Source organism: Ciconia boyciana, chromosome 23 (genome assembly GCF_034638445.1).
Source record: "Ciconia boyciana chromosome 23, ASM3463844v1, whole genome shotgun sequence".
In the NCBI taxonomy this organism is placed as follows: domain Eukaryota; kingdom Metazoa; phylum Chordata; class Aves; order Ciconiiformes; family Ciconiidae; genus Ciconia; species Ciconia boyciana.
Window position 1 is genome coordinate 5,490,710 of NC_132956.1, and position 27,483 is coordinate 5,518,192.

The 27,483-nt window shown below is 51.9% G+C and overlaps 2 long non-coding RNA genes across 2 annotated transcripts; one reads left to right on the top strand and one right to left on the bottom strand.

Moving 5' to 3' along the window:
* Positions 1-2,400: 2,400 nt before the first annotated feature.
* Positions 2,401-4,266, bottom strand: LOC140643296 (uncharacterized). The gene is made up of 2 exons (XR_012039553.1): positions 3,654-4,266; positions 2,401-2,615 (listed from the first exon to the last, which is right to left on the bottom strand). It is a non-coding gene; the product is annotated as an uncharacterized lncRNA (long non-coding RNA).
* On the top strand, positions 2,574-25,824 carry LOC140643297 (uncharacterized). Its single transcript, XR_012039554.1, has 3 exons — positions 2,574-3,413; positions 23,757-24,037; positions 25,013-25,824. It is a non-coding gene; the product is annotated as an uncharacterized lncRNA (long non-coding RNA).
* Positions 25,825-27,483: the final 1,659 nt, after the last annotated feature.

Genomic DNA, 27,483 nt, shown 5'->3' on the forward strand with positions numbered 1-27,483 from the left:
TTGCATCTCCCAGATCACGCCACGCCTGCTCAGGAATCTGTGCCTTTACCCTCAAAATTAAGGCCACCTTCTGCTGGTCACGTGCCTGTAAAACCTCCTGCACCCTCTGCACAGCCTGGCTGCAGCCACTGCAATGAAAAGTGCTATTGCCTTTCCTTTAAGGAATTGATCTAAATCTGCACCAGAGCAAGCATCCTGCCAGCAATTTCTGCCCAGTTCACTGCGACCCATGAGGTTTGCTGGAAACACAACACTTGAATATAGTTTTTGGTAAATTTAAATGAAAACCAGGTTTACAAAGGTTTCAGTGCACTGTTTTACCTTGAAGCAGGGGCTGCCATTCATAGGATGATTAAATATTGCCTTACATCCTCCTGTTTCTAACCTTGGTTCTTCTTGTCCCATGCTTCATTTGAGGTGTCCCACCATGGGGATAGTGTCTGCACCAGAAGCGGGCAAGGAGACAACCTAAACTGTGGCTGGGCTCCCTGCTCCTTTCAATTGCTGCCCTGTTAGTGGGTGCCCGGTCCCACAGCTGGTGCTCGTGTAGCACAGCTGATGGGGACGAGGCCCCGTGCCCGCAGGAGAGGGGATCCAGGGTGAAACCTGCGGTCGGGAGAACAAATGAAGGGGTGTAGGAGGAGGTTTGGGTCCGGCACCAGCAACGGAGCCTGGGGTTTCTCTCACCTACAGCCCCAGCGCTCCCCTATCTGCCCGGGAAACAAACAGGTTTAAATATTGACTCTCTCCTGCACAAAACTGGGATGGGTGGAGATCGCTGCCGTTCTGTGCCCGTGCACTGGAAAACGGAGATTGCCGGGACTTTGGCCTCATCTGCTCCCAGCTGCTGGGTGGAGAAGGGAGGCAGCGATGGCAGCCGGGAGAGGGAAAGTCGGGTCAAGGCCGCCCTGACTCTCCACGGGGCCCAGACGCTTGGGTCTGGCAGGGTTTGGGGAGCAACGAGGTGCTGGTGAAGCTCTTGTGCCCAGGGAAAGTGCAGCTGAGGTCAGACCGATTGCATCGTCCTTCCCTTTCCCCCTGCAGAGCCGTCCTGCTAAAGACCTTTCGGTTCAAACCACCCCCCACCCAGCCGTGCTGCTCTCCCCGCTGCGGCACCAGGAGGAATGCAGCCCAGCAAACCTCTCCCAATGACTGTACGGTGCCCATCATCCTGGTGTCTGGTCAGCGGGAAGGCCAGGAGCTGCCAGCCCCCCTTGCCAGCCCTCGCCAGCCCTGGCAGCGATGGAGGGGCCCGGTCTTGTGGCCGAGCATGAGGAAGTGCCCCTGCGGTGTGGCTGCCCTCGATAAGGCTGTTTGCGCTGTTCTCCCGCAGCGCCGAGCTGCACGTAGGCAAAGAATTATTTAAAAAAAAAATTTAAAAAAAATAACCCTCGTTGTGGAGATCCTGCCGCCGGGGAGGTGGGACCGGCTGGTGCCGGGAAATGCTCAGGGTGGGGACTTGGACCGGACCCAGGCGCCGGCGGCGCGGTGGCCCTGGACCCGTCGTCCCCTGTCTTCGCACAGCCCTGTCCTCGGTGGGAGCGGGACGGCCCCGTCCCCTGGGATGGCCTTCACCCGGAGCGGGAGGTTACGGAGGAGCCGGGTCCTGCTGGATTCCTCCCCACTGGACAAGGGAAATACCGGCTGGAAACAAGGAGAAAAGGCCGCAAAGGGCAGGGCGGGAAAGCTCGGCGTGGGGGCCTGACCTGCCACGCTGGCGGTGGTGACTCTGTCCGTCACTGGCAGCTTGCAAGAGGAGGGGAAGAGCGTGGGGAAGCTGCTTTCCACGCTCCCCCTTCCCTACTGTGGGCACTTTTTTGGGGGAAACTCCCTCAAATCCCCCCAGGCCGAGCCGCCCTGTCCCCTCCTGGGATGGCAGTGCTCTTGGGGGGAGCTGGCGGTGGTTTATCCCACCCCGAGGGGACCCCAGGCCTTGGGGGAAAGAGGTGGCGGCACAGGCTGGCCGGGGTCGGCCGAGATGCCTTTCCCCGCGGCCGCTCGCATGGCACCGGGCCCCCCTGTCCCAGGGGAGAAGCAGCAGGCCCGGCGAGCCGGGGCCGGGGGGAAAAGTCTCCCTGACTTTTGGTTCGGCTCCTCTCCCCCCGCTGCGACCCGGCATGGTGAGGGTCTGTGTTGCCTCCACCGTGGCGGCCGTTGTCCGAGGCACTGTCCCTTGCTGAAAACGCGTTAATTCTCTAATCTTTAGGAATGGAGTTTCTCCCTTAAGAGCCGCCTGCGCTCTGCGGCCGGGCAGCGCGGCTCTTGTCAGGCTGCCAGAGGAGGCCGGAGCAGCGTCACATGCCGCAAAGTTTTACAAGGCGAACGAGCCGTCTGGGGAGAGGGACGGGAGAGGGGACAGACGCACGCACGCACTCGGACGCGGAGAAACCTCCTCCGGGCTCTCTCCGGCTCTGATCCCAACGTTTATTTTTTTTTTTTCTCCTTTTTTTTTGGAAGAACAAAGACTTTGGGGTGGGTTGGCGCGTTTGTTTTTCCGGGGTTGGTGTTGGGGATGGGGGGGGAAGGAGGCCGGAGGCGGAGGGGGGAATCGGCGGCTTGAACGCGAGAAAGTCCCAAATTTCCCTGGCCGAGTTGCCGCGACGGTCTCCGCGAAACTTGGAGGAGGAAAGACGGGGGGAAAAAGGGGGGGAAAAAAAAATAATTAAAAAATAAAATATGATGACGTCACTTGGAGCAGGGGTGCCTTCCCCGCTGCCTGTCAGATGCGCCTGAAAAGAACAGGGCAATAAAACAACAGCCGCCTCTGTCTCCCTCGTTAAACACGGCACTAATTGGATGTTAATTTCTCCTTGCTCTTCTCGCTGCTCGATTGTGAGGGCTCTGCCTGGCTCTCCCTCTCTCGCTTTCTTTCTTTCCTGTTGCAATGCTCTTGGCAGCTCCGAGGGACTCCGGACTGTGCGCTCCCCTCCCGCTCGTGGACTGGAATAATTCAGGAGCTGGGAGTATTAAAAAAGACGAGGCGCGGGGGCGAACGGTTCAGAAACGGGGCGGGTGCGATGGATTTCGAGAGCTACGCTAATCTCCCCGTTTCCCGTGCATTGTCCTGCCGACTTGGAGCTATTCTCTTCCCATTTGATTTCTCTTCCCCCCCTTTCCCTTTGCGTTGGGTTCGGGCTGCTGGGCAAAAATATATGTTCCGGAAAAAAAAAAAAGGCATTAAAAAAAAAGAAAAAAGGCAAAAAAAAAAAGAAAAAAAGGCCAAAAAAAAAAGAAAAAAGGCAAAAAAAAAGGCAAAAAAAAAAAAAGCACGGTTCAATGACGACAAACCCCCAAACCTCCTCCCAGCTCCCCCCGTCTCGCCGCGCCGCCTAACCCCTGCGTGGAAACAGGCGTTTTAGGGAGCCGGAGCAGGAAGTTGTTGTTCTCTGTGTTGCCCAGGTCATCCTTAAAGGGTATGTGTGCAAGAGCGGCGGGCGCGTGGGTCTCGGTGGGCGCCCAGCAGCGGTCGGCCGCCCCCCGCGTTGCCCCCCGGTTGACGAGGCGGGCGAGCGGCGGAGGGGGAGCGGGGGGCCGGGAGGTGTTTTGGGGGACGCGAGAGGGGCCCAAGGGACAGGATGGGTGGGGGAGCGGAGGGGAGGGAGCGGGAGGCGGAGGTGGGGGGAGAGAGCGAGAGCCGGGGAGTAAAGTCCTACCTGGGATCGGTGCCAACTTCCTGCAAAGGGTTACAGACCCGCGGCTTTGAGAGCCCACCAGAGGCGAGTGCGCTCTTGTCACGGTTCCAAGGCGAGATGAAGGCAGCGGGAACAGGTACAGCAGATGCCGAGTGGCCTCGTTTGCCCGCCGAGCGGGGCTTCGGCTCGATTTAAACCTCGCCGACAGGGAGGCTTCAGTGCTCCCGCCGGCGGGGGCCTCACCATCCCCGCACGAGGCCGGCAGGGCCAGCGGGTGCCAAGGGTGGGGTGCGTGGGCCGGCGGCGGGGGGGGGTGCGTGCATGGCAAGGGGGGGGCCTCCGTCGCTCGTTCGCCTTCTCGCCATTTGGATTAACATGCGGAAGATGCGCCTGTCACTTTGCTTACTGTCAGCGCTGGCTCGGGGATGGGTGACGGCTTTGTTCGGCGCAGCCGGGGGAGCCGTGCCAACTCGGACTTGGCAGGCGAAGCCGGGTGGGCAGGGAGAGGGGGACGAGGGAGCGGGAGCGGCTGCCGGGGCGGCTGCGGAGGGACGTGGCCGCAGGCCCGCGTCTGAGCGCGGTGGCTTTCTGGCAGCGTGCGCCTCCCTCTCCCTCCCTCTCTCCCGCGCTCGCCTGCGCCCAGGCTGGTGCAGACAAAATGAAAACGTGTTTTGTTTTGTTTTTTTGGCATCTCCCCAGCAGCGCTACCAACCCCGGCCATCCCCCCCCCTCTGGTCCCTTCCCCAAGCCGTCGCGACTCCCCTTTTACAATCGGCACAACCCAGGTGCTAGGGCAGCAAAAGAAAAAAAGGCCAAAAATACCCCCTGGCACCCAAACCACCCCCGATCCGCCCCCCTTGGCGGCGACTGCTCCCAACCTTCCTCCATGGCGGGTGGGTTGTTGTTTGTATATATTTTTTTTTGTCCTTTTTTTTCCTCCCCCCCCATCGGATCCCTCTCGCGTTGGGTGTGTGCGTTCCTATTCAAGGACCCGCCGCCTCCTGTCGTGCTAAAACCAGGAAGGAGGGAGCCCAGGGCTCATTTCTGCCTGGACGCTGGGGCAGCGGGCGAGGGAGCCGGCGATGGAGGGCGTGAGGAGGGAGGAGGGGGACGGGCAGGCGGGAAAAGGAGCCCGGGGGGGCGGAAAAAAAAATAATCCACCTCCCCAGGCCTTTTGTTTAACCTGCGTCGATGCAAAGGAAGGTCTTGGCTTTTTTTTTTTCTCCCCTTGTCCTTTTTTTCCCCCTGTGCTTGAGCCTGGCGGGGTGTTTTCGAGCCCAATGGGGCAACTTTCCGGAGCGGGCAGTGTCGGAGGTTGATTTTTTGGAAGGTGGCGGGCTTGTCCCGCGGGCGCGCGGCTGCGAGTGCAGGAATTCCTGCCAGCTCGCCTTTGTGCCAGCCTCCGTTGGCCTTGGGTGTCTCGTTCGGATGGAGCCTGGCATCCAGGCACCGCCCATTTCTTGGCGTTGAGCTGCGAGGAGAAGGAAAGGGGAGAGAGCGAGCGAGAGAAGGGAAAAAAAAAAGCTGTCTCACTCAAACTGGCCTTTCTCGGAAAAGGATCCTTCCCCGATGATTGTCCGGATAAGCGGAGCTAAATCCAGCCACCACTCAACAACAAAACCACTCTCTTCCACGGTGCGTCTCTCTTGCTGCCTTGGTACGAAATCGAACCTCACTCTTAATTTTGGTTTTTTTTTTTTTGTTCGTGCGGTTGGGTTTTTTTGCCTTTGATTTGAAATAATGTTTTGTTCCTCCACTTGCTCAGTCGCTTTGTTGTTGCTGTAACCTGCCTTCTCCCCGAAACCCCTTCCCGTCGAGTCCTCCGGCCCTTGGTGCTAAAACATCCGACTTTAAAATCGGTCTCCTATAGAGAGGGATGTATAGCAGATAGGCAGGTTCCTACGTGCAGTGTTTGGAGCAGGACTGGAGGATGATTCCTCTCCCTGCCCTCGCCCCGCCGCCCGGGACGTCCCCAAGAGCCACCCGGGGCTGGGTGCGTGTCGTGCGGGTGCTTCTTTAGTTCCCCACCGGGCACCACCGAGGGGGGAAAAAAATATGTCGAATCATGTCGGATTTGCAATTCAACATGGCAGCCGCAGCTAACGTGGTGGGAGCTCGTAGCACCGAGCAGACCGGCGGGCACGCGGGCTCCCGGCCGGCTGTGCCAGCGCAGGGTGGGGGCATGGGAAGGGTGGAAGGAAGGAGAGGGAGGATGGGAGGGAGGGAGGACACCCGGGCAAGGTCAGAGGAGGAGGATAATTTTATTTCTTTTTGGGGGGGTGAATTACACCAGGAGCGATTCGGGAAGGAGGGAACTCAAGCGGTCTGGTTTTGTCAATGTTAACTGTTTAGAAGCTGGCTTGCTTTTCACGCTGGCACGGCGTGCCAGGGCAGGCGGCAGGGCCAGGGAGATGCCCGGGAGCGGGGCGGGAGGCTCTGCCAGCCCCGGCAGGCGAAGCCGGCCGAGGGAACGCTCCGGTGGCAGCTTTTCCCAGAGTGATGGCGGCCTTTAGGCTTTGGAGATGGACCGAACCGGGCGCTCCTGGGAGGAAGCTGCTTTGCGAAGGCATCGGGACGATTAACGGGGCTGCTCGCGGCCGCCCAGTGCCTCTGCCTCGTGGAGGTTCGCGCCTCTCCCCTCGCACCCGGGTGAGATTTGGCACCGCCCGGCCGAAGCTCTCCTGGTCTGCCCGGCCGTAACCAAGCCCGGGGGTTTGGCCCCAGCGCGTGTGAATCTGCCCTCTTTCTGTCAAAATTAATTTAGGCCCTTTTGGGACGCAACAAAAGCGGCTTGTTTGCAGGGCAGGGTCCTCCTTCCTGGCCACCGTGCACTTCGCAGGCACTCGGGAGCCATGAAAGCCGCCCCTCCTCCTTCACCAAATTTTCCCTCCTCCTTCCCCCCCGCCCGGCTTCCCCCTCCTCTTCCCTCCTCCGAAAAAAATCCTCTTTCAGTGAGTGACGCATGGCCCTACAGTAAAGCCTTTGAACTGGCCACAAAGCACCCGAATGCCCCGGCCCTGCTTTGCCTCCGTGACCCACCAGCCTGCCCTGGCCGTCTCGGCCATGCTCCGGGGACATCCCCAAAATTGCCTCGCCTGCCCCTTGCCTCCCAGAGATGCTGTTGCGCATCTTCCCGGCCCTGCAGCGAGCTGCGTGGCCTCATGCACCCAGGTTTGGCAGCTGGGACGCCGGGGTCTGGCTCTGAACCTTGCCGCTCGCTGGTGTGCCCTTCGGCACAGCCGTAGGTAGGTTTTCACAGTAACCCACGGTTGATTTGGAAGCTGCAACTCCCATGTTGTGGGAGCTGGGGGCGGTCAGTCGTTCGTGGGGTCTGACCCCCAAAATGTCTTGGGATGCCCTCTTCAGCGGAGCGCATTTACACGCCTGTTTACATCCAGATCCTTAATGCCAGTGAGAAGGTGGCACTAGGGTTTTGCTCGTCAGTCCAGCTTTCCCCTTACAGATTATTTATACGAACAGGGGCTGGGGTGGAACCAGACCTTTCCCAATTTGTCCCCAGTCCCTATTGCTTCCCTGGGAAAAGCTAGTGGAGAGTGGATATAAAAAAAACCGATGGCTCCAGTGGGCTCTGCAGTGGGCAGCCCGAGAGGAGAGAAAGTCTGAACTCAAGCAAGACACTTCTGACGTGTCCTAAGCAAAACATCTGGCACCCCTGGAAGAGCCATCCAGCCAAGGGACGCAGCTGTTTTATTCCACACAGCTCGCAGCAAAATAGGGCTCGTGCTTCCAGAACATGGCTCAGCAAAAAGGATGAATTCTTGAAATTGGGAGTTGGATCTTTCTGCCGTTTATTGCCTTTGAATCAGGAGTTTGCTCTCAGGCTGCTCTGGTGCGAGCTCTGCTCCATCTCCAGGCAGGAGACCAGGAGCTTTTCTCCAAGGCTCGAGCCTCGTTCGGCTGCTATGACCCCCAGCAGTCAGCAGAGCCACTCTGGATTCGCACTGACATTCCTGAGAGCAGGATCGGGCTTCCAGGTTTGTTGAGGGTGGCTCTGGGAAATTTCCTTTCCTTAAAAGGGCCAGGTTTGGCCAAGGCAGAGTTTGGATTGTGATTTCCTTTTTTCTTTTTCCTTTTTTTTTTTTCTCCTTTTAAAAAAAACTTGGAGCAAAACTTGCATTGGTGAAAATTGCCTGATTTACAGTTGCAGAAAACGCTGTGCTCCGTGTCTCCACGGGCCAGAGCTGAGGGGACCAGCTTCCCCACGCTGGACCATCCATGCGTTCAGCTTCACCACTCCAGTGACAACTTCTGGTGGGGAAAGAGGGGGTAAAAGGCAGGGAGACTGAATTTGGCCTTTATGGGCTCTGTCCTCAGCCTTTCCACTAATTGTTCCAATGGATTTGGGGGCACAAGTTTAACGGGATCCTTGTAGAAACACACCCAAGGGAGAGCTGATGCTAGCAGCTTCATGCACCAGAGGGAACATACAGTATCCAGAGGTACCCAGATCTGATTTACCCTCCCTACTACCCCTCAGCTGGTCCTCAGAAGAATCAATATCAGTTATTTTCCTTCCTGCAGTTTTTTTCTCTCTCTGCCACCTCTTTCATTCCCTAATTTCCCTCCACTTTTTTCTGTCGTACTGGTTTGTTATTGTGGAGTTGCTCATGGCTACTGTTTATCTTTGATGTTACTTGGCTGCTGCGAAAGGTGAGGTCTGGGAGGACAAAGCGAGGCGGCTGGTTTGTTATTGTAGGGTTGCTCATGGGCACTGAGCTGTGCTGTCTGGCTTTGCAGTTGGAAAGCCCATGAGATATGCAGGGCTAATGCATGCTGGGTTTGGCATGCTAGGGTCACTCACAAGATAGTCCTGGCCACAGGAAATGTAAGAGAAGAAGTAGCCCAGCAAAGGGCATGACCAAGATGCTGCCTAAAGTGAGGTCTGTGGAGTCTAAGAGGTGGGTATTATATTATTGTGATAATGACAACCAAATATCACCCCGTATGTAACACCCTGTCGTTTTGGGAGGTCCGTAGCCAGGCTGTGGGGCGGTGGCTTTGTAAGCACCTCTTCCACTCATTCCCACCAGTGCTGTTCTGTCCTGTGGCTGCTGCCAGCACATCAGCGTCACCGTTCTGCTGGGCCTGGGGACCGAGGACCAGCCCAAGGGAGATGGCCGTGCATGCCAGGGCAGCCCTGGCCCATGCAGGACCGGGCAGGAGGTTTCTCCTCACCTGCAAGACCATGACAGGCATTGTGCTTCTTCCTCCTCCTCCCACCCTGAGGGCTCTGCGGGGCAGCCACGGCCACCTTTGACTTGGTCAACTGTTCAGTCAGGATCTTCAGGATCTGGTTTGAACTTGAGGGATGGCCTGTGCTGATGTTTTAGTGCCAGGCATGGGGACCTGAAGCAGCTTCAGCTGGGCAGGGAGGTTCTGGGAGTAACACCAAGAATTCGGGGAGCGGTTCTCCTCTTCTTCAGTCTTGGCTTGCTCTGCGCTGGGCATTGGCTCTGCCGAGAGGAATGGAGGTCGCAGGGGCAGCACGTGGCATCCTGGTGTGTGGAGCCAGGACGGCTTGGGAGCAGGCAGCAGGATGGGAGCAGGCTAATTTGCTTGCACCGAATTTGACAACAGAAGCCTGAGGGCTAGGAATGGAGGCACGCTGGGCATGCAAGGAGAGAGGGTCCCAAAAAGCCCAACTCAGAGCAACAGCTTGGGTTATAACATTTCTCAAGCAGGCTGTACTCCTCACGTGGAGGCTCCAGCAAAAGTCAGGGTGGGTGCCGATACCAACGTGATCAACAGCTTGAATTTCTGTGCATCCGCTCCCAGGGCTCCTGTTTGTGGGAGAAGGATTGGGCTAAGACCCTGGGAGCTGAGCAGCCCCCCAGGAAGGACGCCTGGGATCGTGCCTCCAGCTGCGCTGCCTTGGGAGCACATCACTGTGGCTGAAGAGAGCTGGGATGGACGCAGAGGGACAAGGATAAAGGGGTCTAGAAGGGTTTTGCTCCTTTCTCCAAGCTGACACTGCACAAAAGCTAAGCAGGCGACGAAACCCAACCTCTCAGCATGTTTCAGTCTCCCAGGAATAAGAATACAGATAAGGTCTCCACCATCACCTTCCAGTTCAGTCTGGCCAGTCGTCCTACAGCCTGCTGGGGGATTGCCTCTGCTGTTTTAAATCTGCAAAAGCTCCTTCGCTCCCTGGCTCCATCAGCCGTGTGCTGTTCAACACACGCTGGACTCCACCCCAGAAGCGGCTGCATCTCAGCAGAGACGTGGTGACACATGATGTGTCGATCCCCAACACAGTCTTTGTTGCACAACTTGCTCTCATTAGTCCTGAAATCTTCCCGGCTGTTCAGAGAGGCAGCGGCAAAAGAAGAGTCTGGCAACGAGCTCCCAAAGTAGGGAAACTTGAGCCAGTGGAGCCTGGCTGGGCTGGAGCTGACAGCCAGGATAGGCCCCTGACCTGGGGCTGGATCCAGCCATGCTTGAGCACTGTGGGAGTTCCCATCTGGATGTCAGCTTTGCAGTCTGGGCCCTCCCCTGCCCAGGGGATTAGCCGAGATGTGGTTCCCAGGGCGGGGGAAGGAGCTAATGAACAGACAGGATAACGAAGCAGGTAAGGGCTTCCTGTCCTTTAGGGCTCAGGAGGAAATCCTGCAGCTGGTGAATCTGGATACGATTAGTGTCCATTTCTCCCTGTGTAATCAACCCATCTGTTCATCCTTGCGCATCAACAGCGCACGCCCCGTTGCAGGCAGATGCCTCCCAGGCACTGTTTTTATCTGTGCCTGCCATGGCCACTCCAGGCAGGCTGAGAACAAGGCTCGCTCTGAGCCGTGGATGCCGTGACGGTGTCTGCTCTCTCTCCCTGCCGGGCTCAGCAGTGTAGGTCAGGCCAGAAGGAGCCCCAGGGGAGCTGCAGCCAACAAACCGGCTATGATTGCTGCAAACTGTAGGACCAAGCCCAGGAAAAGCCTCTTCTTTGGAGGGAGGGCGGGCATCTTCTCCAAAGGGCTTTGAACAAAAGTTCAAAGTGATCTTTGTAACGCACTGATAAGCTCAGCTTTCCAGACAGTGCCTCCTCATCTGAGCTCAACTTTACCACAAGCAGGTAAAGGTGGATTATGTTCGGCTGCCAGGCTTGTAAAGTCTTGTTCATCACGTGGGACCCTGAGTACAGGCTATACAGTCCCCACGCGGTCGCGGAAGGGACTGGGCTTTCAGTCCTGCTCTGTAGGAATGCTGATTACAGTTGATAGCTGGTGATGCAGGATCCTGAGGACTTGTTCTACCTTCTTTTCCTTGGCAATCTTGTCCAACTATGTAAAAAACAAGCGGCAGCCCTGCATTGGCTTGCAAATGCCAAGCCAACGTGCCGGCTTGGGCTGAAATTAAGTCAAAGGAGGAGCTGGTGTACGGATCAGTGCTTTTTCATAATGCAGTGGCTCAAGCTTGCATGGTCCTTTAAGGTCTTCTGAAAGGTCAAGCTTGATGACAGAGTCAGGACAAAAATCTAAGGGTTATAATTCCCAGTCCTGGTGTCCTGTATACTCAAACTGTGTCAACCTGCATTTATATTAGCTCTTACTTGGGTCCCATTTGGTCGTTGGAGTGTCTTGAGGGATCCATTGTACTAAGTGCTATCCACATACGGAAGATAAAGATGGTCCCTACCCAGAGCAGTTTACACGCTCAGCCCAGATCTCTCCTGCGTGTAGTCTTAAGTGATCCAGGCACCTGAGCTTCTGCCATTTGCAGAGTGCCAAAACGTCATTACCGGCCAGAAACAATTTGAGGTATGCATCACAGATTAAACATTTCATTTGCTTTCAAGGGGTACTTGTTGCTTAACTTCTAAATGCAACCTGTCTTCAGCCCCTATTATATTGCTCTGGACTGCTCTTTGGGTCCTAAATCTTCTAATTTTTGTTTGTTTTGGAATGCACTGATTTACCACTAAGGAATAAATGAAAAGCAAAAGAAAACAGCAGTACTTGTTTGCATAGGCCCTACATTGTTCTGTGTTCTGCTGCTACTGAAACAGAGGCGATAAATCCTACTCCCTGGACAGAGAGAGGTTTTTGGGTGGTGGCTGTGTGCAAACAAGGCCAGGGAAGATAAACAAGCAGAAAAATATTGGTTTTAGGAAATGACAGTTGAGGATGGCCAATCAGCTGATGGGTCAAAGCCAACACAACACCATCAATTAGCAAAGACATATTGATATTATTTCTCCAAGGCATTTTTGCATCAACAAAGAGGGAAGAGAGATGGATCTGTGTTATGGTATCTGTGGTCAAACTTGGCTGCAGTTAGGAATCTGTATAGTTTCTGTGTTGGAAAAGGGAAGTTTTGTAAAGCACTCTGCCTGTAGAAAATATGTCCACGGCTCCAGAAGGGCTCAGCCAAAAGGGTGATGAAAAATCTGTCTGTTGGTGTCATCGTCAGAACTGCTGGAGGTGGGAACATTTGCTAATCTTGCTTATTTTAGGGGGCCTGCTTTCAGCGGCAGTTCATTTCTGAACACGCAGCTCTGAAAACTCAGCCCTTAAGAGCCTAATACAATACACGCCTCAGACTAGACTAGACTAGAAAGAGGGATGCATTTTTCAGACTGTAGGTTCTTGCCTGCCTAATTATGATTTTCAGCTTCTTAAGATTAGGCCTTTGCATTGTATAAATGTGACACAGAAGAAATAGCTGTGACATTGCCTTGCATTTTCTTTTCCAGCTGGGGAGGAACCCAGCTAAACCTGCAGAGTTTCAGAGCTTGTAGAACTGTAAGGGAAGGAGAATTTAGTCTCACATTTGGAAATCAAACTCGACCTCAGTTCCCTGAGCAATCAAAACTGTCACAATTTCTCTTCCATCCAGCCCACACAGGATGGCCTGGGGACAGTCTCACTCTTAAGGGGTAACTTTTGGCACCCTGATGGAGTGCAGGGTCGGTCTAGATGGATTGCTGTGTTCATGCCTGAGAAAGGCAAACAACCTCCATCATCTCCGGTGGTTACACCTTTGTGGCAAAATTTCAGAATTAGGTTACAGCCTCTGCTGTGGGGTTCGACTTCACTGTTCAGTTGCCTCTATAGGCACATAATGTGCTTGAAGCTGCATGAAATGGCCTTTGGATGAGCTCAGGACTTGCCAAAGTCTAAAATGGTTTGGCTTGTGGGATTCATTGCAGCTGCAGCTCCAAATCCAGTTTGGGATGGGTCCCAGTGATGTGGAAAGTGAAGCCACCTCTCACTTTAGCAGGCAGAGCGCTCTCTACCACCATCCATCTTCTGGAAGACAGAGGAGAAACTGCCTTGGATGCATGCAGTCCTCCAGAGCAAGGTGGGATATGGGTCACAGACTGCTGGGCATGTACCAAAAAGACTAGCGATGTTGTCAAAAACCCTAGCGTGGATTTCTCCACTTCCTTGGTCTGCGGCCCCAGAGCTGTGTTTGTGAGAAGAAGAAAGTCAGCTGCATCTTTAGCCTTGGTGGGAGAAGCAGGGAAGAGCTTGGATGGACTCTGGCCATTTGTGCTTCAGATGTGCTGTGGCAACAGCATGAATAATGCAGATAAGTTCAATTCTTTTCTCTCTGGCCAAGGGCAAGGTGTCCCAATGATAAGAACTGGAAGCCCACCCTTCTTAAAGCCAGTATTAGACTTAGACCTTCATGAGATCTACTGCCTCAAGCAATTCCATTGTTCAAAGCACATTCAGTTAATTAGTACATTAACTAATTAACCTTCTCAGCATCCCAGGTAGGGAGTATTTGTCTCCCAAAGGAGGAGACAGAGGCAAAGTGACTCACTAAGACTGGATGCAGGAGCTCAGCAATGCGGCTCTTAAGTTTGTTTTTTTCCTTCCCAAATGATTTTGTTGTTGCTGCTGCCACCTTATGTACGTAGTTGCCCTGAGACAGAAATGGAGGAGTCCTAAAGACTCCCAAGAGAGTGCTCAGGCCCAGTGGGGAAAGATGCTGCTGAACAAACCTGGAGAAGACAAGAATCCATCCAAACATACCCAGAGAAGGCGATCTGGTTCACCCACATGTTCACACCAACTAAGGAAAAAAGCTAATGCCATTTCTCCCCATTCACAAGGAACGTTTTTCTCATCAGCAAATGAATAAAATCCCTTTGCTTCTTACTCACATTTTCATCCACTCTAAATTTCATGAACCAGTGCGGGGAGGAGAGAGGATGTGAGAGATGATGTTGGGGCTGTGTTTGTGTGGGCTCACTGGGATGTGAATAGACCAGAAGGATAAGACCTGAAGAGACTCCAGCAAACAGCCAGAGGGGAAGCTTTGATGCTGAGGAAGTCCACAGACACAAACACATGACGATGAGCAGCTGATTTCCACAACTTTACAATGTGGTAGGAAAAAATAGAGCTAAAGCACAAGGATAGAGTTCTTTGGCTTGGAAGACCCATGACAGCATCACAGACCCTTTCTCACGAGTCCTGATCCCAAACAGAAATGAGAGTCTTGTTCTCCTGGCCCAGCTCTGATCTGAAGTCAGACAGCACGCTTTGCTCTACCTACTATCAAATGACAGTCCTTGGCAGCAAGTAGATGTGTGTAGAAGAATGAGAACCAACTCCTGCATTCAATGATTCATCCCTGAGGAGGAGAGTCTCCTGGGGCTTAATTATGGGTCCATGTGCCTCACCAATCCTTTGCTCCAGGTTTTCGACTAGCTTTTGCCCAGGCAGTAAGCCCTTCGCAATAGCGGAAGCTTGAACAGCAGTGTTAACAGTGTGCCTTGAATGAGAGCTCTGGTGAGGCCACAGCAGCAACATCTGAAAGCAGAAAGCACCAAGAGCAAGTGGCCTGTCCTGTAGAAGGGACTTCTTTCACGACCACGTCTTAATCTACCACCAGTTTACTAAGCTCACAGCAGCCCACATTGGAGGCTACAAAAATATCCCCCTGCTCAGCAACTCCTCCCTTGTCCTTTGTAAAGCTCCAACATTTTAATCATATTCACACCTCCCTCTCCTAACACAAACCATCTCAGCTCTCTCAGTATCCCAGGTCCACAAAACCTGTGCATTCGTGATCTACTTCCCTTGCTTACGCAGTCAGATACCTTCCCCTCCATGCTAATAACCCTCCCAAGCGCACACCCCCTCTTGTTTACTCTTAAGTTCTTATTCCCATCCTTCACCCCGTGCACACCCCCTGCCCTTTGACTAAGATATATTGAATAAGCAACTAGTGCTGAGGGGTTATATGCGATTTTGTGTGGGCTATTAATGTCTTCAGCAATCCCCACCCCATGCATGTCCCTAACCCCCTATTGCTCCATCTCAGGACCCACCAGCAAGGTGCTGCCTCCTGACCTAAGGGCCCTGTTATTGGAAAAGACAAAACACCCTGTCTTGTAAATGTACCTTGTCCTGCCCCGTTTATAATAAGTTTTCACTTAGGATAAGGATAAAAATAAAGTTTCTCAGTTTGTCAGGGTTTTTCTAGAAAAGAGTATTGGTGTCAGAGCAGCTGAAACTGTTTCTCATTTCTGGCTTCAAACTGGCATGCTGCACGCGGACATTTCTTGATCTATTGCTATAGGCATCTAGAAACCTTTGGTCTTCATTCTGCAAGCTGCCTTGATGTTTTTCCTGGAAGAGTATTGCACAAGAAATGCAATATTCTTTCAGTGCAAAAGCTAGGGTTTTCAAGTGAGCCTTGCCTTCCCAAATCCTATTAAAATAAACTGGACTTGGATCTCTCAAATACCTTCAAAATTCCCCAACTACAAGGTTAATATAAAGTGCACAAACCTTCCTTTGAGGTCGTATGGCTCCTCACCAAGCCCATATGAGAAGTTAGGACGGGCAGGCACTTGATACAGTTTCTTACAGGTGATGCTTATTTTCAGGGACATTTTAATAAGACTAATCAATCACAACAAATTACTAAGCAATACATTCATAATAATTTTCACCTGGAGATCTTAGGTGACTTTGCAGAAAGTTGGTAGAGGATCAGATGGTGAGGAATAGTGGCTATTAAAAAAATCTTAAGATTTTTGGTTTCTTCACAGGATAATTCAAGATATTGGCATAATGTTTCTGCTCTGAATTACTCTGCAGAGAAACTGCCCTCCCCACTGACTAGATAAAGCTTAGCAGGTCCAGCCTCCAGTGCTTAAATTTATCCCACATGAATGTGCCACAAAATGCCTTGTCCAATTAACAACCTTCCTTATAGGATTTTCCTACAAGATCTCTAACAGCTTCAAAACTGTGCTAGGTTTTGGCATTTCCAGTTCCCTGCATCCTTAGGGGATAGGGCTTGTAACTGGGAACTCTTACCCATCCTAAATCCTGGGAATAGGCCTGATTTTCACTGCTTGTCTCGCCTACAGAAGCAGAAAGCCCGGGGATGTTTGATTTGTGTGCTCCTAAGGGCCTTCCCACGCTGGGTGCTCTCGCACAAGGTCGCGAGGTGCTTGCCCTGCTCTAAAACCCTCTTGTCTGGTTTTCGTCAGGACTTGAAGGGACTTCACCTCTGCGGTGGAGGGTAGGCTTCATCTCTGCAGCTTGTTGGCTTCTTCAGTAGGGCTGCTAACTAGGAGCTCAGCTCTGTCCTTTAGGGAGAAGAGGGTTGAGGAGGTTTCACCCCGTTCTTCTCCGGTCCCTCGAGCCGTAGGCATGCTGTCTGAATGGGCAGTTGTGGTGTCGGTCTGTGGAAGGGCAGAAAGACAGGGAAAAGTCACGGAGCTTGCGAGGTGCTTTGCAGGCACGAGGCGCTGCCGGAGAGAGCCAGCTGATCACTGGGCAGGCAGGGCTGCCTGCAAGCCCTGCTGCCTGCAGCGCGGCTCAGCCCCATCCTCCGCTGCTCGCACAGCCCTTCGCTCCTCCCGGCGTGCTTGGAGGGACAGGGACAGAGGGACAGACCTGCACCCTGCGTTATGGCAGGGACCAGGCAGCTGCCTGCACTGTCCCCTGGTGAGCTTGAGAGCGGGCAGGCGTCGTTGCAGGCCAGCCCAGACCCTGCATGGGCCTCGGCCATGTGGCTCCGTTTCTGAGGCGGGCTTGTCCGGACAGAAGCAAGCAAGGAAACCTCGGATCGCTCCTCCCTGGGCCTCCTCACCGCAGGTGCCGTTAGGATCCGGGTTGTAGAGGCCACGCTGTCGCCGAGCCACCGTCCCCAAGGTCTCCTCGCCTGCTCCGGGTTCCTCTCCCCCTCCCTGTGGGTGTTATTTACACCGTTTCCTGCCCAGGGAAGTTCAGGAGTTTGACGTTACTGGGTTGGTTTCCGCTCTCCTGCCTGGCTCCCATCGGGAGTTCTCGCAGAGCCTGAGCCCTGCGGTGCCGGCAGTGGCCAGGCAGGAGCCTGCCCGTGCCAGCGGGCAGGACAGAGGTGCCAGCCAGGCCCAGGGAAGGAAGCGTAACCCCTGTCAGGCCGGACAACTCAAGCTCAACTGGCCTGGGAGGGCTGGAAAAGCCGACCCCATGTCCGTCCCTCCGCATCGGTCCCGCTGCGGGGCTGGACGGGGCCGCTCAGCCCCGGCGGGAGGAAGGGAGGACGCACCCGGGCATCGCTGCAGAGCTTTTGGGTTCCTGCCGAATCGACGCCCTCCCCTCTCCCTCCCTCTCCCCCCCCATCCTTCCCGCGTGCTCCCGCCTGGCCTGCGTCTCCCCTCCCTTCCCTTCTCCCTCCCATCCCGCAGCAAACAAAATGGCTGCTGCATGGCCATTTTGTTTTCCGTCTGGAAGGGGGAAGCCAGGACGCTGGGACTTGGCTCTTTTTTGGAGGCTGCGGCCATGTTCGAGCCCAACTCTCCCGTCTCTACGTGGCACCGGCTGTAGCGAGAGAGAGAGAGAAAAAAAAAAAAGAAAAAAAAAAAAGGACCTTTTGGAACGAGACCAAAGTCAGAGGCAGAGAGTGGGTAGTTTTGGCGTATGTTGAGCACTGAAAATGCCTGGAATTGCCAAACTGAGCTTTTGTATTAGCAGCGTAAGGCTACTTGGTGCATGCAGAGTCGCGGGGCTGCACAGTATAGCCGGACGGAAAGGTTTGTTCGCTATATTCAATAAAACAGCCCTCCTTTCTTCTGTATTTATTAAGTACCAGAGAGCACTGTTGTCTAATTTGTTTTTGGACGGGCGGATGGTTTTACACATCAGCTTGGTATGATTAGAGCCGGTCATTGCTGGACGGTAGCATTTTAACCTGTTGTGTGTCCTCTTGTTTTTGGTGAATATGAGATCTGACCTTTCCACTGATCTGACAGTACCTGGATTTAGCTGATGTGATCCGGAGGATTTTTTTTTTTAGGGATTTTTGTTTTGTTTATTGCCTTCTTGCCTTGAAAGTTTTCATCTCGGGAATACAAAATCTTAATTTAAATATTAAAAGAAATAGCTGTTCTTGGCTTTTTAAGCCCTTACTTTTCTCACGAGGATGGAGCTGTACTGTGATAACAAGCTGTTTACTGCACTGGCGTGTGTATCCTGCACACGTTAAGGTGTGATACACGACTGAGACGCCATCAACAGTAACATGCCTTGAAAGTTTAAGGGAACTTGGTGGCGTTACCATACAATTTTGCGCAGAAGCACGGCAAAAATACCAGAACATGCGCCAAATAAAAGCTTTTTTTTTTTTTTTTTTTTTTTTAAAAGTGATTCTGCATTTCCTTCAGTAGCCTGGATGTCTTGGAGTTAGTAGTCACGTCTCTTCGTTCATGGACGCTCGGAGGAACAGATCTCTGTCCAGTGGCATGGGGGGGGGTGGATCGGTCTTTGATAAGGCATCAGTGTTGGGGTGATCGTCCTACCTTTCCTTGAGGGGCTGCCCGGACATCTGGAGAGAAGCAGACACTTTCAGAGAGGAGCTGGGAAGGAGAGCAGAAAGAAGGGAAATCGCTTTTCTTGCACAGAAAGGTATTTGCCTCCATATCTGCTTGGCTTGCTTAGAACGGACAATGTAGAGAATTGCACGGGCGATGGTGGTCCCGGAGCCGGGGCTGCATGCGTGGGCGCTGGGCAGGCAGTTCGTGTTGCAAATGAAATGTTTTGGTCCAAATCTACGTTAGGGGTGGACGTTACCTGCGCACCTTTTGTGAGCAGCTTTTGAACTGAACATCGAGAAGGAAAGCAGTATTAATGGAAGAGTTTTATAGAGTATTACAGGAAAGGATCTTCTTTCTTTAGATTTTTGAGTTAACCTATGGAATTGAGTATGGAGCAGGTAAAAATAAACCAAAAAGATTTTCTTCTCTTATAACTCTTGATTTTTAGTATTTTGGAGAAATTACTCTATGAAATATCAATAGCGCCTGTTTTATGACAAAAATTCTGGGATTTTTTTTTCCTTCAGGAGAGTGTAAATTATATGCTAATTTACAAGGAAAATACACGAACGTTTAGAAAAAACATTACCTTTGTGGCCACCTTTAATAACGGATTTATGAAGGGTTAATGAAAGAGAAGTCATGTAACAAGCAGGTTACAGATGCATGTATTATAGATAACAATACCAGATTCATTAATGACGATCCAGATGTTTATAAACATCTGATAGGACTTGAAACAACCCCTAACAGATGAGTAGCTATTTATTAAGATACCTGCTCATTGTTTAATAATAAACAAATGCTACGACAACATTGATATGAAATACTACCTATGTCATTAAAAGAGCACGGAGGAAAAGCATTGCTGAGCCACGGGGGCTGTTGCAGGAATGAACTTTAAATATTTTTACTTCCATTTCCCTTTCCCTATTCACAGCACCTTTGATTAACTCTTTCGAAGCGTGATATTTTAATATCGACTCCAGGATCGGGTGTCTGGGAAGACGGTTGGCCTTGCTTTTCTGAGAGGTTCGCCTGGCCTGTGAGAAGTTAAAAGCAACTTGTCCTCATGGCTAGTTTGGCGAATGTCATTTTTTTGCTTTCCAGTGGCACAGGGTGCGTTCAAGATGTTTTTTTGGGCCGTCTGCTGCTTTTTCTGTGAGCGGGTTCCTCGCTGCCAGCCGGTAGTTGCATGGCTCTGAACGGTGCTGTATGCGGCTGCATGCCCCGGCAGCATTGGGGAGCTATTGAAAACCTTCCCCGCTTCTTTTTGTTTTCGCTTATTTTGGGTTTGGTTGGGTTTTTTTTTTTTGGTCTCTTTGCTTTTTATTTTTCTACTCCAGCAACGCAGCGAGGCGAGGACGTGAAGTCACTACCGGCTTCCCTACAGGCAAAGCTAAGGAAACAAAATGGCCGACGGTCAGCCATTTTGTGCCAACGCAGCTGGCTGGCTGCACACAGGCTTCGTGTTGGCCGGGGCTGGTTCTGCCCCAGTCCAGCCCGTGCTCCAGGAGGCTGAAAAGCCTCTCAGAGACACGGGGCCCTGATTTCCCACTGAGAAGCCCTGCCTGTCCCCAGCACATTTTGGCACCGACGCGTGGGACTGCGGCTACACAAAGGCTGAAAGCAATGTCTGCTTTTAAAGGAGCGACTTTGTTGTTTTATGGTTTCCTCCTCCCTCCTCCCCCCTCCTCCATTTCATTCAGTGCTCCTTAATAAACCAGATCAGCTCCTCAAAGCTTCGGAGCCTTTCCAGCTACTCTCTGAGGCGGGCTCCGTGCCTCCCCGTTTTAAAGGCAGAGACTTGGCCGCGCTCGGGCATCTTTGGTCTTCAGATGCTTTGAAATTTGGGGGGACTGATGCTTGGGTTGTCTGCTGGGGGTCTGATCGGCTGGACACCACGAGCCACCCTGAGCCCTGCTAACTGAAGAACAGTTGTAGGTCACCTCTTCCTCCCAAAAATGAATCTGAAAGCTGGACTGGAAATGCTGTATTTTTGCCAGCCTGGAGGATCTTGCTGTGAAGAAACATATTAATCCTTTACCTACCAATTTCTCTCACCCTCCGGGCACCTCTAGACAGCAGGACTGGGCTGTGGCACACGCTGAGCACGGGGACCTTCCTGCAGTCTCTCGCAGAGACTGACCAAGCTTTTTCACAAAAATCAAATTTGGCTAGTTTTGAAGGACTCCTGTGAGTCTGTGAAGGGAAAATTGCAGTGCCACCACCTTAAGGTCTGCACAGAAAATGGTGTTTTTCAAAGAGGTCCAGTTCTTAGCAGTCAAGTATCCAAAAATCTTCAAAAGCTGGGCTTAAATAACTTAGAAGGCAGTGAGAGGCTTTGGGGTATAGGCTTCTGACTCCCACAGACCCTCTTGGCTATTTTATCCAGAATTTTGCATAGCTACATCACATTCAGGCACTTGTAAATCTAATGCTGCAGCAGCGATATGCTAGAAGGGATGGCTTCGTGTCTGGAAAGCAGGGCAGAGATGGAACGCAGCTCACTTTGGTGATTGCCATGGGATTTTTGCTGAGAATCTGGTAGATACGGAGTTGCACAAATCCTATGGCTGCACGGATATATGACTAATTCATAATGCCTCTTTGTGAAACCCCATCGGGGTTTTACCATTGAGCTGTTATCCAGTATGCGTGTGATCTTCTCTCTCCCCGGCTCTTTGATTCTCCTGCAGATATTAAAATGGAACATCACTTTTTCCCTCCGTCAAAGACAGTCGGGAACGGCGGATATTGACCTGTCCTAACCTGGTTAGGCTGGCCCAGGCAAACCGTTGCCTTGGCAGCGCGACCAGAGACTGGAGCAGAACTTCCCAAGGCTGGTTCCAGTGTCAGCTTTACCATGGACTTGCTGCGTGATCTTTGGCAAATTTGGTCACCTCTCTGCTTCTCCTTCTTTCCCCATCTTTTGTCTAGATGGTTTAGACCACAAGCCATCCAGGAGAGGGGCTTGCTGTCGTTGCGATTTGTATAGCACCTAGCACAAACAAGTGTGACGGTGATACTAAGGGTAGGATGGTCGTAGTGATCCTTACCGGGCATAGTATTTCTAAATCCTCCTGTCTGACTCCTTTCTTCACGGATCCTGGCACGATCAGGATTGCAGAGTCAGCAGCTGGGTATTCCCAAAACCTGTACTCATTAAGACAATTATTATAATTAAATCTCCTGTTTTCAGGATTACTTATAGAAGTCAGAAGAAATTTTTTTTTCTTTCTATGTATAATTAGATCTATGTGAACTAGGACTTATTTAATGTAATTTCCCACCCACAGTTTGAGAATGGCCCAAATGCTTATTCTCTGCAATGGTATCAAGAGTGACCTTTTAAACGCCTGGCCTATACATCTTGCTTATATGCTTAAAATAATATAAGTTACCAGATTGGGAATCAGGAAAAATTGTTCCTCCAGGGCAGTTGCCAAGAGTCTCTTTGGAGAAGATGAGCGTTCTCTGCTATATGCCTCACCTGATGCGATCATCTGGCCACCCACCTCCCCAGTCCTCTACCATTGCAGCAACCGCTAGCTTCCTTGCCACCATGATCCCTTCTGGCTGATGCCTGTGGCACTAGCTTAATTTTTGGGAAGCTGAAACACTTTAGTCTCAACTAATACTTCTGTCCCTGAGGAGGCAGAGGGGCCTGTGACAGACCAGATGGACCTTTGAGCCTGATCATAACCTCGGTGAAGCTCTGGCTGGTGTTGCAGGTGCTGAGGAGGGATGTGCAACCTCTGTGCATCACTTTCTATGCCAGTAAAACAGGAAGAATAATATTTCCCATCAGAAGGCTGTTTGGGATGCAAGGTACTTGGCACTGTGGATGGGCTGGGTGCTTAAATGCTGTAGGAATCAGTCCTGCAACATTGATTTTTTGACGTTGTTTATATCCTGTCACACTAGGAGAGGCCTGGGCTAGATGGCCTGGCACAGCAGGTCATCCCTTGTGAGGGCTGAGTTTGTCAAAGGAAGTTAAGAGAATTACCTGGACTGTGTTGAGCGCCAGTGAGGAGGACTTCTGGGCAGCTCTGCAAAGGAACAGGAGCACTTTCCAAACCTTGCTGCAAGGATATCCTTGTACCCCCGGCCATCCTAATCTCTCACCTCAAGGATTCCAGCTACAATAGCTTCAGAGCTCAGGCATTTGACAAGGGACAGGGAATTGTTATTCCTTCTCTGTCTTAGGAGCAGATGGGACTACCCCTCTGCCATATTCCAAAGTAGCGTAGGATGAAGACCGTGACTGGAGCTGTAATACGACCAGGGCTGCATCGGTTCTTCAAGACTGAAGGACATCTCAGGCCATTATCACTGTCATCTCACTGTCAGGGAAACGCGTGAGATCGGGGACATCGGGGACCGAGGGCTACAATAGTTCACCAAACTTTTGGGAATCTCACTTATTTAGGCTGTTGCCTGTTAGCTGTGGAAGCACAAAGCATTAGGCAGCCTTTGTCCCTTTGGGGACTTCTGCCTTAGCTCCCGCCTCTCACAACACTCAGCAGATGTTTGGGGAGGCTGGGGATACCTGCTGCGGAGCTCTCATGGGAAGTCCTCCTTTGGGTCTCTGCTGCGCTGCACATGCAGCCTGCTTAATGTGCTACTGGTGGCTCCCTTTGCATTATGGCTTTCTTTAATCTTCAAGGGGAATTCCTTCTCATTGCAAAAGAACCTCACACGTTTCTTTTAAACTACCAACTTAATACCTTGCATCTGTATTTGGGTGTACAGCGAATGAAAGAGTCTCAGAAGGTGAGCCAAGGGCTCGGGGGGAAGCTAGTCTGTCTCGGATCCATGCTAATATTGCCTGGCTGTGCTATAGCATTAAAGGGACACCAAGCCTGCATGTTGCACTCATTTGTTTAGGAAATGAGATCTGCCTTGATGTACTCGATACCATTACATTTGCAGCCTAAAAGCTTCCTTGTACTCAGTTATTTCTAATCTGCTCAATTCCCTGGAGTGCATAGCAGCTAAATGGATGGATTCTCTTATCTGGTCTGGCAGGTTTGTTCTAGACATGCTGTGTGTTCAAGAGGTGAGGTCAGCCTGGCTGTATGTTACTTGGCGTTATTGCAGTTTCAGAAGGGACGTGCTATCTCCATGTATGGCCCTGGGTTCAAAGGAGAGGACTGCTGCTTCTGTAAGCCCTTGAGTGCATAAAGCTTGCGGACAGTGTGATTGCCAAGGATAAAGTATAGTCCAAGTGGACTGAAGGAGGTTTAAAGAAGGAAAGGGAGCTCCAGGACAAGGCTGGGGATGAGACTGCTTTTCCCTAACATCATGAAGTCTGATGAATTTTGATGCATTTCTCTTCACAGGAGCCGTGGAGCAGCCGACGCCTGGATAAGGATCATCTCATTACCTTAGACTGCCATGGTCCCAAGCTGTCCTTGAGGCTGAGGTAGTAGATTGAATAGTTGTGGAGTCCTATCCTCCCTTTGAGCTAACTATACAATCTACTGTCTTTCCTAAGGAGACAGTCAGGTCTTCAGTTCTCATCATCTACTTCTACTCCAAGCATGGAGGCAGGCGGTGCAAGTAATGCAAAGCCAGTGATACGGCCATGAATCAGGCGAGACCTCTGCACTGCTCTGTGGAGGTGAGGTAGTAGGTTGTATAGTTTGGTGGGAGGGATTTTATCCCATTTCAGGTGATAACTATACAGTCTATTGCCTTCCTTAAAGAGCAGCAAAACTACTGGAGGACTGGCTCAGCCACAGACCTCCTGAGGCATCACTCCTTTCTGTTGAGGATCCCAAAACACAGCATGGCGTTGTTGAACAACTCAGTGGATCTTCTTTTACAGCATCCAGGATTGCATTCTTCCAAGGACCGCTCCGTGCCTCGGTCGTATGAGCATGGAGCCACCTACTTACAGAAAATCTGTCTCTCTCTTTAACGGGTGCCAGAAAACAATGAAATGAGTTGGTGCTTCAGCTCCTGGTGTTCAGTTCTATTCTTTTTTTGCAGGAGATGGGCTCAAGCTGTAAAGGGTTTAAGTGTGCTGTTCTTTTCTGGTCTGTCCTCGAGTCTGCAGGGGAGTGGATACTTTAGTACAAAGAGGCTAGATCCAAGCTTGTGATTTAAGTTTGTTGCACCCAATTCTGAAGTTTAACCCAAGAGCACTTAACCCAAGTGCTCTTGGGTTAAGAACTAGATCCAAGAGCAAGCTTAGCCCTCAGGACTCAAAGCCCTGGGAGCTGATCAGATTTGGCTGGTTGGCCCCTGCTCGGGAAGTGCGTTCTGTTTTGGACAAGTTCTCAGCTCTCCCACGGTATAGAGTTGGGGGGTGGTTCTTTCTGATTTGATAATCCATATCAATCTAACTCACTTGTGTGCAAACCCTGGTGAGGAGATTAGGGCTCTTGTGTATTTACATAGAATAAGCCAACGTTTCAGACTAACACCCTGTCCTAGAAGGGAGACAGGTAAGGAAGAGATGTGAGCCAAAGGGAGCAAGTCCTAATCCTCCTGGGTTCTCCCAGGCGAGTAGCACTGTCATCTGACAACAGCATGCTTCAGAGCTCAGGCATTTGACAAGGGACAGGGAATTGTTATTTCTTCTCTGTCTTAGGAGCAGATGGGACTACCCCTCTGCCATATTCCAAAGTAGCGTAGGATGAAGACCGTGACTGGAGCTGTAATACGACCAGGGCTGCATCAGTTCTTCAAGACTGGAGGACATCTCAGGCCATTATCACTGTCATCTCACTGTCAGGGAAACGCGTGAGATCTGAGACATCGGGGACCGAGGGCAAGCAGAGGACACCTTCTCAGATGAAGTGGGAAGAGAGCTGCAAAAAGAAATTGGAGCCCTCAAATTTCACCCTGAGCAAATGCACAGGGGGACTCAGACCTGACTGCTTGGGCCATGGGACTCCCCAAAATGAAGCAGCCTGTTTAAGGCTCCTCTGCTTCTTGGGATGGGGCGTAGCTGCAGCGAGGCTGGGACGTGACTTCCTCAGGCTGGGCCACAGCTGGTGGGTGGGGATGCCGCAGTGTCTAGCGGCGAAGGAATGCAGTCCTCTCTCCATAAATCTGGCTCTTCGGCAGTCCTGGCAACTTGCTGTGCAAAACTACAGCTTGGTCCTCTTAGATGCATTATTATCCTCTAGCTGCTTGCTGAGGGGCAGGGCTCCTACCCGCAAATTGCTTGGAAGGTACCAAAATAGCACCACAAGCATGGGAACAGGGTAGCATATCCACTTCATATTTAAGAGGTATCCCGTAGAAAAGAACTAATCCTGTGTGTCCCAAATGAATTCGGTTCAGTCCCTCTCCACTGCATTGATGTTAATGCAGAGAATCTCAAGCAGTGAAACTGTGTGAGCTGAAAGCCATGAATAAAATATTACTGGAGATATTCTCTTGTGAAAATAAACTTGTTTTGACTTTTTTAAAACAGTGTCTTTTTACTGCCTTGGCTGGTGAATTGGGACCTCTAGAGGGGTGGCCAACATTCCTGTGTGTCATTGACCAAATTCTCCATTTGACCAAAATCCTGAGCATGAAAGGGAAGCCACAGCCAGGACACGATGAGGATGTGGAGCAGATTGGGTTGGCTGAGCAGCTGAGACCATCCGTTCTGGCTGTCAGTAGGTGCTTTCCTGGGCCCACCCAAATCCTATCATGAAGTCCTAACCTGCTTCCTCACCTTCAGTCAGCTCAAGGGCTGCAGGTTGGGCTTCTCTCCGCCTTGGATAGTCATCGCTATAAGCATGTTTATAACTCTGATACCAGCAACAGAAGAACGCAGGGACTTCCAGGCTCCACTAACCCATCGTCTTGTCTCTGATAAATCACAACTAGGGCTCAGAAGCCTGCCAAGGCAATATTTACTTTCTCTAATGCTTCCTGGTATATGGGAGAGGACAGCCCCTGCACAGGAGGAGGGCTAGCAGGCTGTCCGAGCTTATAACTATGGATATTTGGGACACCCAGCTAACTCGCTGGCCAGGATGTCCAGGCATGTCTCAGCGGGGCAGCTGCGCTGCAGCAGCAATGCCATCACTGGCCTCGTTGGCAAGGAGGGGCAGGCGCTTTCTTTTAGCAAAAAGTAGCCAGGAAACAAGAGGGAGAAAGGTGGTCCCCGCTGGCACCCCTGGGGACACTGCAGGGCGAGAGCCCTTTCAGCCCAAATGCTCAGAGGGGAGTGCACGGCTAGCTGGACCTACCAGCATCACGGCCCCAGTTGCAAACCCCCCAGGATGGTGTACCGGCTTGCCCCAACCCTTCCGACTCACCACGTTCAGGGGAGCTTCGGGAGCACGAAGTTAAGCGACCTCTCGCTCAACCTGCAGCGGGCAGCGTCCCTCTCCCTGCTGGGAAACAGGACCCAGGGTTGGGTGGGAACCAAGCAGACAGGGTTAATGCAGCAGCCAAGCCTTATAAACACCAAAAATCCCATGATTTTAACCCAACTGACCACAGCTGATGGTTAAATGCCTCCTCCTCCTCCCACCACACATGGCTATGGGGCTACCAGGACCCAGCAGCACCTTTGCCAGGGTCTTGGCTCCTTTCCCCCCCCAGAGTTGCCCACCGCGTCACCCTGACGCCAGAGCATCCTTCGTGCCAAGCCCAGAAATGGAGTGGAAACGCTGCAAAAGTCTCCCTTGAATGTTTTGTGTCCTCCCCTGCGCACCACACCATGCCCTGCCCTTGCCATGTGGTCCCCTTCCCTCCTTCCCTAAACCCCCCTAAGGTAGGATTAAACCAAACCCTCCCAAATGCCTGTGCTGGCAGGGCTCAGCCCCGCTGACCTGGGGTGCAGGAGGAAGGGGAAAGGGGATTTGCCTTCTGGTTTTGAATTTTCTGTTACAAGGAACTGTATAAATAGGTCCTTGCACAACTGCATGTCTCCAGAAGTCAAAACCTTAAGGAAAACAAAACTTGACAGTTTTTACAAGGTTCACTAGCCCCAAAATAATGATAAAATATTTAAATCCTAGAATTATTTTGATGGGCTTCTGCTAACGCTGTTAATCAGCAGCACCATTGCTCCCAGCTCCATGAGGGCTCTCAGCAGGGTGGGGGATCCAACAT